We start from the raw sequence: 21,574 nt of genomic DNA, 5'->3' as shown, positions 1-21,574 counted from the left end.
AAGGAAGCAAAATGCCATGCCCGAAGTTGTCTAATTGTACAAAGATGTTAGTACGAGAAACTCTGGATAGAACAACCAAAACAGGAAAAGGATTGGGAAAATATTTACAAGGATTTTTGCGTCTGAAGACTGTCATAAAAAATAAGGATCGATTTGGTCTTGGATTTAAGCTTGAATTCTAGTATAAGGGGAAAAAATTGAGGAATAAAAGTAAAGAAAGTAAGGCTAGACTGAGAGGAGATGATATTCCTTGGGAACATATGTCTTTTCTGCATCTAAGAAATACTTTCAAATTTGGAAGAGTGTATGATGTGGAGCAGCAAATGAAAAATGCTCTCACTGAAGATGAATAAATGAAAGACCATCAATATGATTTCTAGGGGTAGCAAGCCAGGGAAGTTTTTGGATGGAATTCGCCCTTGCCTTCCTAGTGAAAAGCTCAACAACTGGACTGCAGAAGATCTCCTTATAGTTTTTAAGATTAACTTAGAGTAATACTCGGAACCAACCCTTATGTTTTTTCCTACAAGCATTAAGAGATTCTTTATAAGGGCAGTTATGTTAAGCTTGCTTGTTTTTAAATAAATATATTTTTTATTTCTCAAATGGCAATCAACTTTTACATTCTCCATTTCTTGTGTTTCATTATTCATTCCTTACATTCTTTGTTTTTCATTATTACTATTCTTTATATTCATTACATAAATTTGGACTTTCTTACCGAAGAATATATTCGATATGAATTTCTTTCACATGTGTCACAATGTTAATAGCATGAAAGTTCCTAAATTCAATCATGAGGTAAATTTTGAGCATCATGTATGTCTAAAAGAGATCAATGAGTGTGAAAATGACACAAAATGTGATGTTCCTGATGAACTACTAAGGCTAGTGAAAAATGAGGACAAGCAGATATTGCCTTCTAAGGAAGATGTTGAGATTGTGAATCTGGGAACTGAAGAAGAAAGAAGAAAGAAGAGAAGTAAAGGTTGGCACTACTTTGTTAGTAAGAATGAGACATGAGATGATAGATTTACTCCAAGAGTTCAAAGATATCTTCGCTTGGTCTTATCAAGATATTCCAGGGTTGAGTGGACGTAGTAGTGCATAAGCTTCCTATTAATCCCGAATGCAAACCAATTCAGCGAAAGCTTAGAAGAATGAGACAAGAGGTTACTGAAAATCAAAGAAGAAGTAATGAATCAAATTGATGTCGGGTTCCTTCAAAAGGCTAAATATTCTGAAGGGTTATCCAACATAGTTCATATGCCTAAGAATAATGGAAAGGTTCATATGTATGTGGATTACAGAGTTCTCAATAGATCTAGCCCTAAAGACAATTTCCCATTGTCGTACATAGATACATTAGTGGATAATATTGTAGGACATTTATGGTTCTCTTTCATGGATGGCTTTTTAGGGTATAATCAAATAAAGATGGACCCTAAAAAATATAGAGAAGACTTCATTCGTAACCATGTGGGGCACATTTTGTTATAAAGGAATGTCATCTAGACTAAAAATACAGGGGCAATGTATCAAAGAACAATGGTAACTCTGTTGCACGATATGATGCACAGGGAAATTGAGGTCAATATGGATGACATGATCGCCAAATCCAAAACCGAAGAAGAGCATATGCAAAACTTAAGAAAACTTTTCCAAAGATTGAGGAAATATCATTTGAAACTCAATCCAAATAAGTGTACATTTGGGGTGACATTAAGAAAGCTCTTGGGTTTTGTGGTTAATCAAAGAGGAATTGAGATTAATCCATATAAAGTAAAAACAATTCAACATATTCCACCTCCTCGTACATAGAAAGAAGTTTGAGATTTTCTGGGAAGATTAAACTATATATCTCATTTCATATCACAATTAACTGATAAATGTAACCCCGTGTTTAAATTGCTTCAAAAAAATAATCCCAAAATATGGAATGATGAATATCAAAAAACTTTGGAGATTGTCTAGAAGTATTTGTTTAACGCTCCAATTCTGGTGGCATTAGTCCCTGGTAAACCGTCAATTCTCTATTTAACAGTTTTTGAAAATTCAATGGGATGTTTATTGGGGCAACATGATGAATCAAGAAAAAAAAAGATTGATTTGTTATATGAGCAAAAATTTTACTGATTGTGAGATTCAATACCCACCGATTCAAAAATTATGTTGTGCGTTGATGTGGGTAACTCGAATGCGTAGACAATACATGTTTTATTACACGACTTGGTTGATATCTAAACTTGATCCATTGAAGATTTTGATGGAATCACCAGCATTGACTGGTAGATTGGCTAGATGGTAGATGTCTTTATCTAAATTTGATATCGTATATGTTAGACAAAATGCCATAAAAGGGAGTGTTATAATAGATTTTTTGGTAAGTCGTGCTTCTGAAGATTATGGCCCCTAAACTTCAATTTTCATGATAAAGATTTGATGTGCATCTCAACAGAGGAATAAGCGGCATTGGATAACGGATAATTAAAATTGTATTTTGATGGTGCTTCTAATGCTTTAGGTTGAGGAATTGGGGCAATGTTATTATCTCTAAAAAGTGCTTACTATCCTTTTACAAGTAGACTAGAGTTCTTTTGCACCAACAATATGGAAGAATACGAAGCTTGTGCCATAGGGTTGAGAGCAACTATAGAGAGGAAAGTTGATGTACTTAAAGTATTAAGAGATTCATCTCTGGTTGTATATCATTTACGATGAGAATGGGAGACAAAGCATTCAAAATTGATTGATTATCGAATTTTGATCCTATAATTGATAAAAGAATTTTAAAAGTCACCTTCAATTACCTTCTCAAGAGGATGATCAAATGGTTGATGCTTTGGCTACGTTAGTTGTCATGTTTAAAGAAAATATGAAGGCTAACATGATTACAATCAGATTGCAAGTGTATAAAACCCTAACAAATTATTATATCATAGAAGAAGCGGATGATCATCTATGGTACCATGATATCCCAAAGTATATCAAATATCAAACATATTCTCCATGTGCATCAGAAGTTGACAAAAGAGCCATCCAAAGAATGGTTGAAAACTATTTCCTTGATAGGGAAATTTTATACAGAAGGGGCAGTGATCAAGTCTTGTTGAGATGTGTAAAGGCTAATGAATCAAAAAGCATTTTAGAGAAAGTGCATGGTGGAATTTGTGGAACACATGTGAATGGTCTTTCCATGGCTAGAAAGATCATGAGATATGGATATTATTGGGCTACAATACATATAAACTGTGTTGACTATATGAGAAGATGTCATAAGTGCCAAGTGTACGCTGATAAGATTCATCCACCACCGTTGCCTTTACATGTGATGACTAAACCGTGGTCATTCTCTATGTAGGGGCATGGACGTTATTGGAGTAATTACACCGAAGGCTTCAAATGAACATTGTTTTATTTTAGTGGCAATAGATTATTTCACTAAATGGGTAGAAGTTGTTTCCTATTATAGTATTACAAGATCTACAATTTGTAAGTTCATATAAAATAAATTGATTTGATGATATGGGTTTCTAGAAATAATCATTTCAGATAATTCTACAAATATGAACAATAGAATAATGGATGAGTTATGTGCACAGTTCAAGATAAAGTATGCTAATTCAATAATTTACTGCCTATGATGAATGGGGCAGTAGAAGCACCAAATAAAAACATTAAGATGACCATCACTAAAACTACTAAAACCTATAGAGATTAGCATAAGAAGTTACCATTTTCCTTGTATGCATTTCGGACAACAATAAGGACGTCCACAGGGGCAACACCTTTCTCTTTGGTCTACAGAATGGAGGCAGTTGTACCAATTGAGGTTGAAATACTGTCACTTCAAATTTTGAAGGAGGTGGATTTGCATGAAGCTGAATAGACTTAAGCTCGGTTTGACCAGTTGAATTTAATTGAAGAGAATAGATTGAAGGCTATCTGCCACAGTTAGATGTATCAGAAGCGTATGATAAGAGCTCATTACAAAATGGGTTGTCCAAGAGAATTTCAAGAGGGTGATCTAGTTCTTAAAAGATCTTTCATATTCATAAATATTTATGTGGGAAATGGATGTTTAATTGGGAAGGGTCGTATGTCGTCAAAAAGAATTTTTCTATACGAGCGTTGATTTTGGTAGAAATTGACTGAGAGGTGTTGAAGAACCTAATAAATTCATATTGTCAAGAAATATTATGCTTAAAAGAAGAAAAATGAAAAAATGAATGAAAAAAGAAAAATAAAAGGGGTTTCAAGATGAAAATATGCAAAGGGCGTCTTGAAACCAAATGAGGGGTTTGAGTTGAAAACATGAAAAGGCTGTTCAAATGCGTCTGATATTATGTATTTGGAAATTGAACCCTCTCGAGAGCCTGATACTTTGAGAGAAACTTCACATCTGCATGCATTTCAGCTAAATTGGAGATATTTCAGACAAAGGCTTACCTCAATGCATCAAATTATCGTTTCTATGATAGCCATGACTTTTTATAAATTCATAGATTTCATCAATGAATTTCCAATTTATCATTTTAAGCTTCAGCTTTATTCATTTTAAATATATTTCAAGCATATTAACATAGTTCAAAATAATAATAATAAAAAAGATTTCTTGGTATTATTTTGAGTCAATCTTTCAGGTATAGAGAATCTGAAGTAGACCATGACATCAACACTTGCGATTATCAATGAGAAGTGTGTGACGAAGAATACAAGAACAATTCTTATGGGATAAATTTATGGAGAGAACAATAATACGATGACTATTTAGACAATGTTTGAGACAATTCTTGTTGAGACTCTATTTGAGGAAGTTGAAATGATCATTTGTAATAAAAGGGAAAAGAAAAATAAAAGAAAAAGAAGAAAAAACAAAGTGAAAACTCGAAAGGGCACTTTTGAACATCATGTGGGAATCTAGAGGATGTGAAAGAAGATCCAACACAGATGAGAAGTTAAGATTTGAAGAAACAATTAGAAGATTCAGAAAAAAAAAATAAAGTGAAGAAAAGGCTCGGGAGACAACAAGATTCACATTGCTAAAATAATACCATACATGCATGTTTAGGCATTTGTAGAAATAGAAGCATACACATTCATTTTCATCAAGTTTTGGAGCAAACACATTCAAGTTTTGAATTTCTAATAGGAATTCAAAAGGAGTAAGCAAGGATTTCATAAGAGGAGGATTTCAGTAAATATTTAGACCATAATGTCACCGGTGAAATAAATGCATTCCAACAAAGAATTAAAGACTTTTGAGTCACTGTCTTCGGATACTTAGAATACATGCCAATGATATATGTTAATATTTTTCAGGTTTAAAATTCCTCTAAAGAGATGGTAAACCAACATTTCCAATGGAAGGGTTCCTAATGAGAGGAGTTCATCCGATAAGGAAGAAGTTCTTAATGAGAAGAACTTGTTTAATATTTCTCTTGATTTGGGGATATGTCAAGCAAAGAACAAGATGTTGAAAACAGTCATTGTTGACACAGAAGCTTCATTTCAAAGCCACATGCGTGAGAATGATACTGAGCTGGAAACTAGTAGAGCCAAGAATAAGAATTAACAGAGCTGATACATGATTATAGAAATCTTGCACGAGAACTTCATAACCGTATCGAGTCACTTATAGGAAAAAGATCAATATCGTCTATAATTTCATGGATTGAAACATAAGGTGGAGAAAAAAGATAATGCAATAAAGGATGCTATTACTCAAGAATGGATGTGGCTTACAAGTTGGTTGACTTCGCTAGTTTTGCAAGAGATTTGAAGAAGAATGACAACTCAACACCAGATCATGCTTGGAAGATAAATTGGCTCCTGAAAGAGATAGAAAAGCTAGGATTTAAAGTTGTTCCTTATCTATAAAGTTTGTTTATTTGATGTATTGAAGCCTTGTGTTCAATGAAAATCGTTTTAAGATGGTTACTGTAAAGCGACACCTTTTTTGCATACATGCAATACATTCATTTATTTAAATATGTTACATGCATTAATTATGAAAATAATTCATGGAGGGTTACATGGCAATAACACCAAGTTCATCATCATGGAGAAGCGATTGGAAGTAATAGAGCAGTCCCAAGGTTACATGCAGTAATATCGTCTATAATTTCATGGATTGAAACATAAGGTGGAGAAAAAAGATAATGCAATAAAGGATGCTATTACTCAAGAATGGATGTGGCTTACAAGTTGGTTGACTTCGCTAGTTTTGCAAGAGATTTGAAGAAGAATGACAACTCAACACCAGATCATGCTTGGAAGATAAATTGGCTCCTGAAAGAGATAGAAAAGCTAGGATTTAAAGTTGTTCCTTATCTATAAAGTTTGTTTATTTGATGTATTGAAGCCTTGTGTTCAATGAAAATCGTTTTAAAATGGTTACTGTAAAGCGACACCTTTTTTGCATACATGCAATACATTCATTTATTTAAATATGTTACATGCATTAATTATGAAAATAATTCATGGAGGGTTACATGGCAATAACACCAAGTTCATCATCATGGAGAAGCGATTGGAAGTAATAGAGCAGTCCCAAGGTGATTTAAAAGATCAGTTGCAAGATCAGTTAACCGCATTATAATAGAATGTGAGAAATCAAGCATTAAATTCTCAACAAGAAATATTGAATCAAATTCCCAATTGTTGGCTATAAGGGATGTTGACAAAGAGAAAGTGCTTCCTGAGAGATATCAGTGTTATCAGATTGAAACGTCGAAGTTGACAACCAACCCCAGGGCAACTTATTTTAATAAAGGGAAGAGTCTCACTAATCCTAAGTAATTCAAAGACAAAATTAAGCGATTAGATGAAATGGTCGGAATAATGAAAGGTGTTGATATCTCCCTCAAGAATCTAGATGTGAGAGAACTCAACTTAGTCCCTGAATTGGTCATCTCACAAGAGTTTAAGGTGCCGAGTTTTGAAAAATGTGATGGTACCAGTTGTCCTCTGGTTTATTTGAGGATGTTTTGCAAAAAGATGGAATGATACTTAGATGATGATAATTTGTTGATCCATTATTTTCATGACAGTCTCACTGGACCTGCTGTAGTATGGTATAATCGATTGAGTAGAGAACAAATCAAGTCATGGGTAAATTTGGCCAATGCCTTTCTATATAAATATAAATATGTCAAGGACCTAACTCTGAGTCGACATAATCTCCAAAAATTGAAAAGGAAAGCTACTGAAAGCTTTAAAGGGTATGCATTGAGATAGAGAGTCATGGAAACTCAAGTTCAACCTCCTATACTAGAAGAGGAAATGTCATACATGTTTCATAACACCCTCCTAGATCCTTTCTTTAAGTTAATGCTTGCAAATCCAACAAATGATTTTGAAGATCTTCTGAAAAGTGGAGAGCAATTAGAATATACGGTTAGCAATGGAAACTTGAAGGTTGCCTCCAAGGATCCAGTCAACCAAGGAATAGGGAAAGAAGATCAGGTGAATGAATATCATTTGTAAAATCTTCATAGTCGTAAAATAAAGGAACCAGCTAGTCGCTCAAATCTACCAAAGAAGGTCCATCGAGTAAGAAAGGTTCTAGAGGTGTTCCAAATACCCATATTAGAGTTGTTTCCTCGTTTGATTAAATGTTAATACATCACTCTGAGGCCGATGAAAATGGTGTCAAACTCATAGCCATGATCAAGATAGAATATGTGATTTCTATTTAGGGCCATCTGGACATTCCACCGAGAGTAATAGGTCATTGATGAATGAGATAGAAAGGCTTGTTGAAAATAGAGAATTAACTCGAGATTTGATTGAACAGTGGATGGCTAATTCAAATGGGGCATCAAAACACAAGATGTAGCATCCGATTGAACCAAGTACATCGACATCATATGGACAACAGGGGCATTCTGAGATCAACATGCGAGTCTATTAATCACCTTCCATGAAGCCTTGTTGTATTTGTATTGTATTGTTTTGTTTGAATTTGTTTTTCTACATTTCTTTGTTTTTAGATGTTTTTAAAAGTTCTAATTTAATAAACAATACTCATTTTCAAACTATGAGAAATAAATTTCTTTTTGAAGTCCAATGAATATAATAAAGTATTCTTATAGCCTATGACAAGTGGTAAGATTAAACCCTTGTAAAACAATAACCTTGATCATGCTTCAGAGGTTACACCTGAATAGTACATCATTCTTCTTGCAGATAGCCTTCCTATTCCACAACAAAGAATACAAAGGCAATGCATTGAGATATGTTTAGGAGCTGACAAAATAAAATAGCTCGTGTATGAAGTTGCGAAATTGATTAAATCACATTTCTATTGAGGATGTTCAATGATGATCAAAATCTTCACAGATGGGATGGTGTTGTAGATAAATTTAGTTCAAGTCAGTTGCTTGGGAATTGAACTGTAAAGATGAAATTCTCTGACTTTCAATGACACCCAGACTATAACAGGCTAGTCTCGATAATCTTAAGAAATCGAATCTGTATATCCATAAAGTGTCTTCATAAGATAAATATAATAAAGTTGAGCTACTCTGCTAAAGCAATTGGTAATTTGAAAGCTCTGTCTTTATGAATATATTACATTCAAACCATGACATTGAACGGATACCTGGCAATTTGGTGTTTGCTCCACTGTGATTATCAAGTCGAAGATTTTGCGATGAGATGAATCCTTCAACTATGACAAATAAAGGAAAATGAATTTAAAGTTGATAAATTTCAAGGAATAAAGGTAATAAATACCAAGAGTTTGAGTCAATAAGGAGAATCAGTGAAAATGGACTAAGGGAGTTGAGAAACTCTTGTTATAGTCAACTTCACACAAGCACTCAAGAATTTTGTTTTTAGATCGATATATTCGAATTGTCTTTGCTAAATGAGTCTATAAAGCTTAAACAAATGGAATATTTCATAGAACTGAAATAGAAGTGTTTTAAAACGTCTCATAATTGAAAAATGCAAGTTATTTCATTTTGTCTACGTCCGATTGGAATATCGAACTGAGAAAGAAAGACGTGTCACAATGTTCACAAGGACAGAGAAAAGAATGAGGACTACATGATTGAAACTTTAGAAAATAAGAAGCCAACCAAAAAATAACTCATCGATCTTGACACTTGTTAAAAGGCTATAATTTATAAAAATAAAATTCTTGATTTTCTTGATATTCATTGAATTGTTGATTTGTTTCAATTACGAGTCTGAAGAAAGTGGCATCATTTTGTTTTATAAAATTCTTTCATTCTTATGAATTTTAAAAAAATGAAGAAAAGAGAAAAACAATTTCAAACAGGATAATCTCGTGAAGTGAAGTAGGTCCTTGAGACTGAAAGGCTCATTCTACCTCAAACGAAGAAGTGAGACACTAAATAGAAACCAAAGCAAAGAAATAAATGATGGGTGAACAATGAAGACATTCTCTGACTTTTGAACAATAAAGCCTGAAAATCAGAAGACTCCAGAATAAACTTCTCATGTTTCTTTCAACCATGAAATAGGTGATCGACTTATTAAGATAGGACATGATATATGTTGAGTATCTCAACTTATAGCAAAGATTCAAGGCATTTATGTCAAGAGTGTTGATCACTTCTTGAGTGTCCGTCTGATTTTTGAGACCTCACAAAAGAGAAGCCCCTAAACTACTAGATCAAAATAAGAAAGAAGAAAGATATTCAATGGCAGTTCTTCTTTTTCCAAGTTGACATCATATGATTGTTGATAAGTGGCATGAGGATGAGACTATTTGAAGCTGAAAATTTTTGGCACCCACATTGGGTCATTTCCTAAACCTCTGAACATGTTAAGATAGCAATAATCAAATCAATAAGACATCAAATATGAACTTCGCCACTTAAGATGACAGAGGCAGAATATGAAGACAAGAAGAGCTTACTTTATAATAGTAAACCGCTCATTCTTCAATTCGCATAAAGGTTTTAAAGAAACAACTCTAATTAGGCAATCCAGTAATGGAAAATCAGGGCGTCCGACTATACACTTGAAAGTGACAAGAGTTCAAGAGAGGAGACAAATATGACATGATTATACAAGATCAGATTGTTCCTCGGAAGAGGCGAGCTTGAATTGACAAGTTGTCATATTGATTTCAAAGCACATTGTATACAAGAGGGATCAAGTGAAAGATGACTGAGTTCTCCACTTTGAGCCAAAAGAAGATTGATGATCAACATTTCTACATATGAGCATGGATTACATTTAGATGCATTTAATTGCATTCATATTCTCATACATGGATGCATATTCTTACAGATCTTCCAAAGAAAGAAAATAAAAAAGAGCAAACTAGAGTTCAAGCCTCAAATGCAAGAAATTACATTCAGAGTGGTAGAACCTCAAGAACTGAAGAGCCCAATCAACAGAACAATTATTACTTTGAAGTAGGGCATGTTACCCGACCAATATGATGTTTTCGAATAAATTTTTAGAAGAAGCCAAGTTTTATTTTCACAGGTTTCTTAATGATTACTGACCGATATGATATTTCAAATGAATTTTTAAAGAAGCCAAGTTTGATTTTCAAAGGTTTCTTGATGATTACCAAACCTATATGATGTTTCAAATGATTTTTTAAAGAATCCAAGTTTGATTTTCAAAGGTTTCTTGATGATTACCAGACCAATATGATGTTTTCAAATGAATTTTTAAGGAAACCAAGTTTGATTTTCAAAGATATCTTGATGATTACTCGACCGATATGATGTTTTCAAATGAATTTTTAAAGAATCCAAGTTTGATAATCAAATGTTTCTTGATGATTACCAAACTGATATGATGTTTTTAAATGAATTTGTGAGGAAGCCAAGTTTGATTTTCAAAGGTTTATTGATGATTACTTGACCGATATGATGTTTTTAAATGAATTTTTAAAGAATCCCAATTTGATTTTCAAAGGTTTCTTGATGATTACCGATCGATATGATGATTCAAACGAATTTTTAAAGAAGCCAAGTTTGATTTTCAAAGGTATAAGTCTTCCGAGCGAGTTGATAAGTCCTATGGGCCATCTATAAGACCTCCAGACATGATGTTTGCATATGATTTGTGAAGGAAAAAAATGAGAAAATGATTTTCAAAGTTTCTCATTTAATATTTTCTGAAAGTGAAATTTTGAAAAGTAAGAAAGAAATTTCCAAAGCTTCTTACTTAGTAAGTCCTCCGGGCTATCAGTAAGTCTACTGAGTATGATGATTAAACCCTCTGGGTCATCTGTAAGCCTTCCGAGCAAGATGATAACTCCTTCATACCATTTATAAAACCTTAGGGCATGAGGTTTTCATATGATGATTGAAAAATTAAAGAGCGATTTTCAAATTTCTCATTTAATAAGAATGAAAAAAGAAAAACTAATAAATAAATGACATAAAAAAAATCCTTAAGCTTTCTAATTAAGGGTAATTGTATCTTTTGTAGGTCCATCATCTATGGGAATGGAAGCAAACCAATTGAGATTTCTAGATCTAGAGAAGTAGAAAAATCGACCAACATTTGTGAATTTAGGGCAAACAAAGTGAGAAATTTTCAGATGCGTTGGGACAGATCATTCATTTGAAATATGAAAGGACAAATCATTAGAAGATTGAAGATGTTGGTGCCAAAGATGAAGTTGCAATCAAACCAGACAAAATTAAGCCTTTATTCATCTTTGCTTTATTCTTGTTTCACAACAATAAGCAAAGAGCAGCCATTGTTATACTCTAATTTTTTTTTGGGTAATTCAAAATCGAGAACAAGTGACGTATAATTTTGATGGACGTTTATATGGTTGAGTAGGGTTGCACAGAAGTCGGATTTCAATCCGATCCGAATCGGTTTTTATCCGATCCGGTTTTTTCCCATAGAAAAAAAATCGGTTTATAAAATAACCGGTTCGGTTTCTAACCGGTTTGGAGGGTCGAATATCCTAACCAGTGTAACCGGTTTCGGTTTTAAAAAAATGGTTTTTTTAAAAAACCGGTTATAAAAAAACCGATTTTAATATTATTAAAATTACATCGTCATCAATTGTAACAAAGTTTACGATAATTAAAATACTTAAATACTTCCAAGTTTGATAAATTCAAATACTTAAAAACTTCCAAGTTCGATAAATTCAAATACTTAAAAACTTCAAGTTCGATAATTGAAACAAAGTTTACGATAATTGAAATAAAGTTTAAAATAAACTACATTGCCATCTCTTCTTCATCATCTTCGCCTTCTTCGTTTGGAGGGGATATTCCAAGTTCGACTTCTTCAATGTGTAAGTTTGCTTCCAAATCGGCATCAATTGCATCTTCTAAGGTGGTGATATGTTGCTTACGAGCCGCTCCATCCAAATAATCCTTTAAACAAATGCATACTTCCACCGACTGGGGACTTAGTCTTGATCTCCGTTGCGATATAACCCTGCCACTAACAGAAAAAGCGGATTCCGAAGCTACCGTAGAAGCTTGGAAGGTTAGTAAAATCACGGGCCATGGCGGCTAGAATCGGAAATTGTGCTTCCTTTTCTTTCCACCAAGCCAAAATATCCAAACTTTCAAACTCTTCAAATGTCATTTTTGATAGAAAATCGCATGACATGTAATTTCCCAACTCGCTACTTGGGGTGGTAGTACGTGATCGTTTGGATTGGGAATTTACAAGAGTGTTAAAAAGATTCAAATTTATGTTACTTGGACGTCTACTAGATGATTCCGCATTCATTCTCATTTGATCGTGTATTACACTACTTGATCCGTATTTAGTTAAATAAATTGCAAACATGTCTTGAAAACATTTGTTAAAAAATTTATTTGGTTTGGACAAAGTTGGGTTCATCATCGTTAGATTAAAATCAAACGCAATTTGTTCAATTAGTGTTTCAACCCCACCAACATTTAACGTTGGGTTTAAAGCGGCGGCACAAGTAAAAATGGGGGAATCTCCTTAAAATATTTTAAAAGTTTTTCCTTCATTGCAAAGCCAATTTCTTGAAAAACTTCGGTTTCAAATTCAAGTCATTTAGTCGGGTAGCCAACAAAAATATTGATTAAGAACCAACGGGCTAGTAGGGTAATAAACACCGGATAAAAAGTTGTTGCATTTTTAAAAACCCCAAGCAAATCGGTTATTTTGGCTATAGTTTCCCAACTCGAATCCGGATAAATGTTTGGGACATGACCCCTCTCAAAAAGTCGATCGTGAAAATGTTTGCAATGTTTCCCTTTGCCTTAAGGCAGTATGCATCATCATCCAAGTTGAGTTCCAACGAGTTAGACAATCCAAATTAGGACCCAAAGCTTTTTTATTAACGGACTTACAAAATCGTTTATAATCATTTAGTCTTTTGTTGTTGTTACAAAGAACCGATTTTATCATTGTTTTAAATTCTAATCTAATCAGCTCAATAACCTCCAAATCGGCTTGCACGGATAAATTAATTATGTGTGCAACGCAACGGGTATGAAAAATGCACCGTCTAAAATCGGTGAAAGTAATATTTTCAATCTTGGAACCGCGTTTGTATTATTCGATGCACTATCAAAGGATATAGAAAAAACTTTATTTTCTAATTTATAAAGACAAATTACCCTTTTTAAAAGTGTAAATAAATTAGCACCGGTATGCGGCTCACCGAATAATTCAAACGCGATTGTTCTTTTCATCATTTGCCAATTATCTTGATCTAACCAATGTGACGTAATGGCTAAAAAAGAATTTCCGGTATTATGAGGGGAACTCTAAACGTCACATGTAAGCGACACACCATAACGGTGTTCTTGGAATCCTAAAATCATTTTTTCCCTCGCCGTACGCCACATTTTTATAGAATCTCTTCTAAGGGTAGTACGACTTACTTGAGTATAACGTGGTTGCATTAGTTGTTGAATTGTTGTCGTGAAATCTTCATCATCAAAGTGGTCGAACGGCAATGCTTTTGTAATCACGAACTTTGTAAACGCTTCTCGTAATTTTTCGTTGTCGTAAACAAAAAACACCACCTTGCGGTGTAAGATTCGATTGACTAGGATCCGATCTTGAGCGAAGTGCCTTGCATGATTTTGTCAAATGGTTCTTCAACGTTGTGTTTCCTTCCGATGCAAGCAACTTTAGACAAAGTTTACAACGCGCCCTCCTCGAGCCATTTGACATCTCACATAAATCGTAGTGATCCCAAATATCTTTGTTTCGAGTGTGTTCGATCACTCTCACGCTTTCAAGGTTTCCCCCGACGGAAGATTCAGCCGTGTTACTCATGATGAACAAAAAATTACAAAAATAAGATTTGAGAGATGTTTAGGTGTTGTGTAATAAGATTTGAGAAAGTTGTAATCAACCAAATACATCTCCAACCTATTTATACATGTTTAGGGTGGTAAAATGGTAATTTTTAAAGAAAAAAACGGTCACAAAACCCCCCAACGGCTATATTAATGGCTAGTTTTTTAAACCCATACCGATTTTTTTTCCGGATAAAAACCGGTTTTTTATCCGGTAAAAAAATCGGTCTAGGTTTTTTTTCCAAACCGGTTAAAATAACCGGTTTAAAAAAATCTGATCCGGTTAAAAAAAACCGGTTTTTCCCAAATCCGGTTTTGGATATTTTTTTTCGCAAAATTGGATATTCGGATTTTTTGTGCACCCCTAATGGTGGTGTTCGAAGTTCGTAGAAACGAAGAGGTCGAAATAGGGGGAGTAGGTTTAAGTGGGTTTTGAGGCTCGTTTGGAGATCTTAATCCCGAATCAAGGCTTTAGAAGGTTAGATCGATTTTATGGGGGCTTTAAAGTCGGGTTTTGGCCTCATCGACTGCTTCGTATGGCGGACGGAGTGTGGTTCTTAGGGTTTCGGCGGCAACGGGGAAGGAGAAGAAACAAAGAAGAAGAAGAAAAAGAGGGAGAGGGTTAGGCGGCTGGTTTAGGTTTTGTTTAAATTAGGGTTAATACTAAATTAGACACATATATTAAGGTTTATATGTTTATTACCTTCTGGCCACCAAAACTTTAGGGTAAATTAATATTAGGTCCCTATTCCTTTGGTCTTTTTTGCATTTTCATCATCTGAGTTGTTCGTTTTGCATTTTATTTATTTTCGCTGTTCTAATTGTGTAACTTTTCATATTTAATTTCTAGGGTATTTTAGGCTTATACAAAGCATGAAATTACACTTTAGCCCTCCCAGTTTTGGTGTATTTTTATACTTGGATCCCTGTCATAATTCTTAATTGTTGTGTTTAATTTTAATTTATTTTTAAATTGGTCACCATGCGAACTTGTTTTATTAATCTAGATCTAGTTCCTAAACTATTATGTATATTTTAGTTTTGTCTTTAGATTAATGTTTTCTCAATTAATTCTAAAGCTATTTTGTTAATAATTTTATTAGGGTAATTTGTAATAATTAATTAACCATTAAATTTAAGCTTGTATAACTGTAACATGTAGTTACTGATTTCTTTACATATTTATTTATTTATTTAATTTATTTTTGTAGTTGATTAAATCTTTTGATAGATCCTCTAATGCCCAAGGGACCATTTCGATTACTCGATTAATAATTGATAAATAATTAATTAGGTTAATAATTAGAGCCTTAACTTTAGACTTTTAACGATCTAGTCCTTGAACTCTTTAATTAGATATTCATTTTACATAAATAATTAGGTTATTGATTAGAGCCTCCATTTTAGGATAGATTTCACTTTAATCCGTTAATTTAGGGAGTAATATGAATTGGCTTCCTCATTTAACATGTCTGGAGGACCATTTCGATTATTCGATTCAATAATTGGTTAAAATAAACTAGGGTTAATATTAGAGACTCCATTTTTAGGTTTAGTTCTTTAGGTTTTTTAATTTCATAATTTAACACTCTAGGTTAGTGAATGCCGTAATTAACCATCCTAGTTAAATTAGGTACATAAGATATTTATATGATTGCATTATAATTTTTAAATTAGGAGGCAATGTTCATTTATCAATGAGTTAATAGTGTATTCTCTGTATTATGCTCAGGGGGTGACAAACGGAAATTCCTGAAGTCAACATCCTTTTCAAAACCAATACTATGATTTCTCAAACTTTAAGGAAATGTTAGTTTACTTTTATCAATGATGAAGCTTTCGCATTAACATGCTCGAAGGTAATTGTCATTGGCATCCATAGTGAATTTTAGAATAAATAAAGCTTCGAACTCAAAATTTCCAAACTTTAAGTACAAGGTAATTGAATAGGTACTAATTTCTAGGCGCTATGGGTGTGCTAACCCTTCCCCACGCGTAACTGACTCCCAAACCTATTTTCTGGTTTTCGCTAGGGGTGTTCAGATCCAATCCGAACCAAAAAATAACCGAAAACCGATCCAAAAACTGATAATCGAAAAAAATGAAACCGATTTAGTGTGTTTGGTTTTTTTTTAAAAACCGATCGGTTTCAGTTTGGACATTCGGAACTGATCCAAACTGAACCGATAGTTGGTTATCTAGCAGAACGACACCGTTTGATGTTCTGGCCAAAAACTGAAACCTATCCCACTTTTCCCAATTTACTCCCCTCTTCGCTCCATCGCATATCTTCTTCTCTCTTACACGCTATTGTTTCGCTTCCTCTTCTCTCTCTCTCTCTTCTTTTCAGCAACGGTGCTCAAATCTTTTTCTTCTTTGTGGGGTCTTGGCTTTCAGGTATAGCATCTTCTCTTTGTTCAATTAAATGCTATTTCTTTCTTCACCTGTTCATATTTTAATCGATTTTTTTGGCAATTCGTTAGAATTTGGATTTAATTTCGGTACTTTCGATTACCCTTTTTTTATTTGTGTTGAAATAGTGGTGGGTTTTATCTGAAAGTGGAGCAACGTCGGTTATATTTGTTTCTTAATATGAATTTTCTTCTTGTTAATATGGCTGAAATGCTATACCATTCTTTGTTTTCAAATCCTTCTGGGTTTGGGATTAACGAGTTGTCGAAGTAAATTAGAAGTATGAATATCTGTGATGATGAAATTCAATCGATTAAGATTTCAGCGCAATTGATCTTATTCTTGACTAAGAATAACTGAAAATTTGCTTCATAACAAAATTCTTTACTAATTAATCTGATAGACTTATTCTTGACTGTAGACGTATTGAATATACTGAAAATTTGCTTCATAACAAAATTCTTTACTAATTAATCTGATAGACTTAACTTGATGGTAAGTTAATCATATTTATTCTCATTCATCTTCTTGTCCTTTTAAAGTTATTTGCCGTTTTGTCTCTATATTTCATGCAGTACTAGGATGACATAAAAATTGGCATAATTGAATATACTGGCTTGGGGAATATCACTTTAATCATCAACAAAATGACTGAAGGTTATGAATTTTGTTAGTAATAATTGGATTATTTCTCTGTTTCTCGCATTTTACCATTGTTGGTTTCATATAAGTTTGAGTTTTTTTGGGCAAAATGAGCCGTTCTTTCCAAACTTCAGAACATGCAATAATGGGTCTGTGAACGTCATATGATTACAGATTCTCTACTTTTGGAATGCTATAACCTTCTTTAGCTCATATTTGAATGTATATTACGACAGTTTAGTTAGTTCCTGTTTTGATGAGTCCTTTGCTTTTTTTTATTAAATAAGCTAAAATAAGCTGAAGTATTAGTCTTCGAATTTTCCTTGGGTATATAAAATTAATGGAAATATTTGTGCTGGATTTAGGTTCGGACTATCTTTATTACCGGTCTTCCTGAAGATGTCAAAGAGAGAGAACTGCAGAATTTACTGAGATGGCTTCCAGGTTATGAAGCTTCCAACTGATTACATGCACCGGCCACCAATGCCGCTCTCATATTTTTTTCTCATTGATGTTTCAATATCTGCAGTAAGAAGTGGCATGATTGAGGTAAGCACTTCCTATGATGAAGTTGATTTGAATTATTTTGAAAAATTAGAATCCAAAAACCGCACAAATCCAAACCGCACTTAACTGGATCGGATTTTTTTAGAAATATCCAAATCGATCCAAACCGCAAACACTTATACTTTCGGATCGGATGAATTTTTAGCCAAAAACCGATCCAAACCGACCGTGAACACCCTTAGTTTTTGCAAACCCAAATTTGGTATTTTAATAAATAAATTATTTTATTAAAACTACCTGCTTTTTGGTGTTCCAATCACACCTTAAAATGATTGGAAGCGACTCCCAACATTTCATTTCAAAATCTCCATCTTTGCAACTAGTCGGCTTTTCCCCTGAATTGCCGGTTGTTACACTTATTGATATTACATATCATGTAGACATTGTTGCGCGACGGAACCTCTGTTTTCCCGTAGTTCCCCTACTCCTTCCCTATTTTTGATATCCTTCTTAGGGATCTTGTTACCAATATCGGCTGATGAGATATAACCAAGCTCCGGAATCTGGTTGATGAAAGCCTACTCCGCGAAATCTAAGCCATTCCTCCTCCCTGTCCGATGGTTGGCCCTGATCACCATACTTGGCGTTGGGATCATACTGGTACATGTATGGTCAAGTCTACCTATGCTGCTCTCCATCAGAACCATTAGGATGGTAAAGACCAACTTTGGAATCTTACCTGGAATTTTGATGGCCCTGAACGTGTCAGGAATTTTATTTGGTTGATCATCCGCAATCGGATTATGAAGAATATGGAACGGACGAGACGTGGTCTTCTGAAGGACCCAACTGCCCTGTACATGAATAGTAAAGAATCGATTATTTACATTCTCCGGGACTGCACTTCCGATCGTATGGTGTGAACGTAAATTATTCCACCTCAGTTATCAAGGAGTTCCTTTTCTCTTAACCTCCTAGATTGGCTAAAGACTAATTTTAACTTTTCTGATATTATGCAAGGTGATACTTATAGATGGCAGCATATTTTCGGGATCTTAATTTGGAGGATGTGGAAGCAACGCTAAGAGATCTGGTCCTCGAAGGCCATTATTGATTCGGCATGTACTTGGGCTCGAATTGTCAAAACGAGAACTTCGACTAACTCCTAGAATTCTATGCGTGTAACCAGTAGTCAGGGGTTGCGCCCCCTCTCGCTTGGAATGGTTAAACTCAGCAATGATTGAGCTGTCAACCAAGCAACAATGGAAGCAACAAGAGGTGGCATTTTTCGTAGCTCTAATGGAGATTGGCTTGCTGGCTACCATCGCAGCCTGGGACACTGCTCTACCCTCCATGCCGAAATTTGGGACCTCGTTGATGGTCTTACAATCGCCTGGGATAGAGGCTTCAAGAAGATCGAGGTGGAAATAGACAACAAGGAAGCGGTTCGAATCCTGTCCTCCCTGGCCTCATCGTTTGAACCTACTTTAATGCGGAGAGTTCGGGATCTTCTTAATTGGCAATGGTTTGTAAAGATACGCACATATATCGTGATGCTAATGGTGTTGCAGATGAGATAGCCCACCTTGGGTGCAAATCTTCGTTTGAAAGGATTGACCTTATCGATCCACCAACTAATATTCATTGACTCCTGCACTTAGATATGGATAAGTGGAGAAGAAGGATTCATTGCTGCTGATGGAGTCACGCTTACAACCAAAAAAATATTTAAAATATTTTGATTTATAATATAAACTAACCCATTACATTTGATGGATAAAAAATTAGTTGAATTATAAAAATGTATAAGAGTTAAATTAAAAATTAATATTTCATTAAGAATAATTCAAGGCCAAAATCGAATCCGAAAAAAATAAAATAAGCTAAGGTATCAATTCTTAGATTAAGAAACTAAATAAATAAATAATAAAAGGCCATCAAACATTTTCAGATCAAACACCATGAAAGAAAATGGTGTAAAAATTTAGATTGATTGCAAATAGGGGAGATAACCACTCTGTCTCGCTCTTGGTCGTGATCGCGTTCACGAATATCTCTGTCGCGTCTGCGTTCTCTATCCCGATCGTAGTCACGGTCCCTCTCGCATTGCCTGTCGCGATCTGAGATTGCGGTGGTTGATGGAAGGGATGGAGCCAAGTGAGCAAAGGAACGGCGGGTTTAAACCATTATTGAATTGTATAAATTAAATATTTCGATTTGATTTGATATTTAATTTAGGTTCATTGCTTGAATCTATAGTCATTTGGTATATTTTAAATCAAATCTCAAGTAAACCCACTTGAAAAAAAATTATTAATTTTAAAGATCCAAACAATTTAAAAGAGGAAGAAAAAAAAACAGTCCAAGTTGACAGCCAACTTTAAATTTTGGTTCCTTTATAATCTGATTTAGTTTTTAATTTTAAATATTTCGTTCAATACATTTTTGTTAGGAAAACTTGGATTTTGATTTTAGTTTAAAAAAAAAAAAAGAATTTGATTACTTGATCATATTTATAAATGATGAAATTATACAGAAGTTGATGATGATTGAGATGAATAGGAGATAGAGCACATTGTTTATTAATTTATTTTTGAATGTTCGATGATTACAACATTGTTTATTTTCTAAATTAATTAATTAATGAATAAACTACAAGTTTAATATATAAATTATTGTTTTTGTGTCGATTTAATACCTAGATATTTTTTCAAAATCATTCTAACGTTTAGTTTACATTTCAATTTCATGTCTCGACGTTAAAAAATTAATAGAATTATTGATGTGATATTTTTTTCCCATGATGATGTGACATTATTTTATGACGACACATTAATTTTACTACTAAGTTTTTAACAACGAGGCACCTAATTGAAACATAATCTAAATGTTAGATATGATTTTGAAAAAACAGAGTTTAAATACCAAAACTAAACAAAAGTAATATTTTAAGTATTAAACGTGTATTTTATCATTAATTAATTCAAGAATTAGATTAAAATATCAATAAAATTAAAAGAGTCAAATTTTTTAAACATCCCTGTAATCAGGTCACTTAATAATAAGGATAGATGGATAGAGGAGTGGACGGAGACAGTCACACCCCTTGAAACTTTTAAATTCTATTATATTTATATTTTTCTTTATGTTTTCTGTTAATAATTTATTTTTTATCTCAAATTTTTTATAAATTACCTCATTCTAAAATTTTATAAGTTTATTGTTTCTATCAAGGTAACAATTATTGTAGGGAATATTTGTTCGATACGGACTGATGATTGTGCATAATAAAGTGAGTGATGAAGCACGTTCTCCCTTACTTTTTCATCACTTATCTACTGTTGAAATCCTCTTTCGATTCTGCATATAGTTAAAAGTGAAATTTATTGATTTGTTTCTCTTAAATTCTTTTTATTTTTATTAAATTGTTTCTTTCTTTAAGTTGGTACAATTAATTGTTAATCATTAATGTTACAATTTTAATATATTAATAATTATTAAAAAAAGGAATTTAGTATTAATAATAAATTTATATTTGTAAACAACAATTTTAAAATATAATAAATAATTTATATTTATAAACAAAAAATTTAAAATATAATAAATTGAAATCATATGCCATAATCTTTTGTCACTAACATATTATTGTTGTTATAACTGTAATTTTTTATTATTTTATTAACAAATAAATATTTTTTTATATCGCAACAGCTAAATCAATTATGTATACTAATGTCAAATAAAATATTAAT

This window comes from Hibiscus syriacus, unplaced genomic scaffold, assembly GCF_006381635.1.
Source record: "Hibiscus syriacus cultivar Baekdansim isolate YM2019G1 unplaced genomic scaffold, ASM638163v2 tig00113725_pilon, whole genome shotgun sequence".
Classification (NCBI taxonomy): Eukaryota; Viridiplantae; Streptophyta; class Magnoliopsida; order Malvales; family Malvaceae; genus Hibiscus; species Hibiscus syriacus.
Note: the sequence above shows the minus strand (reverse complement) of the source record.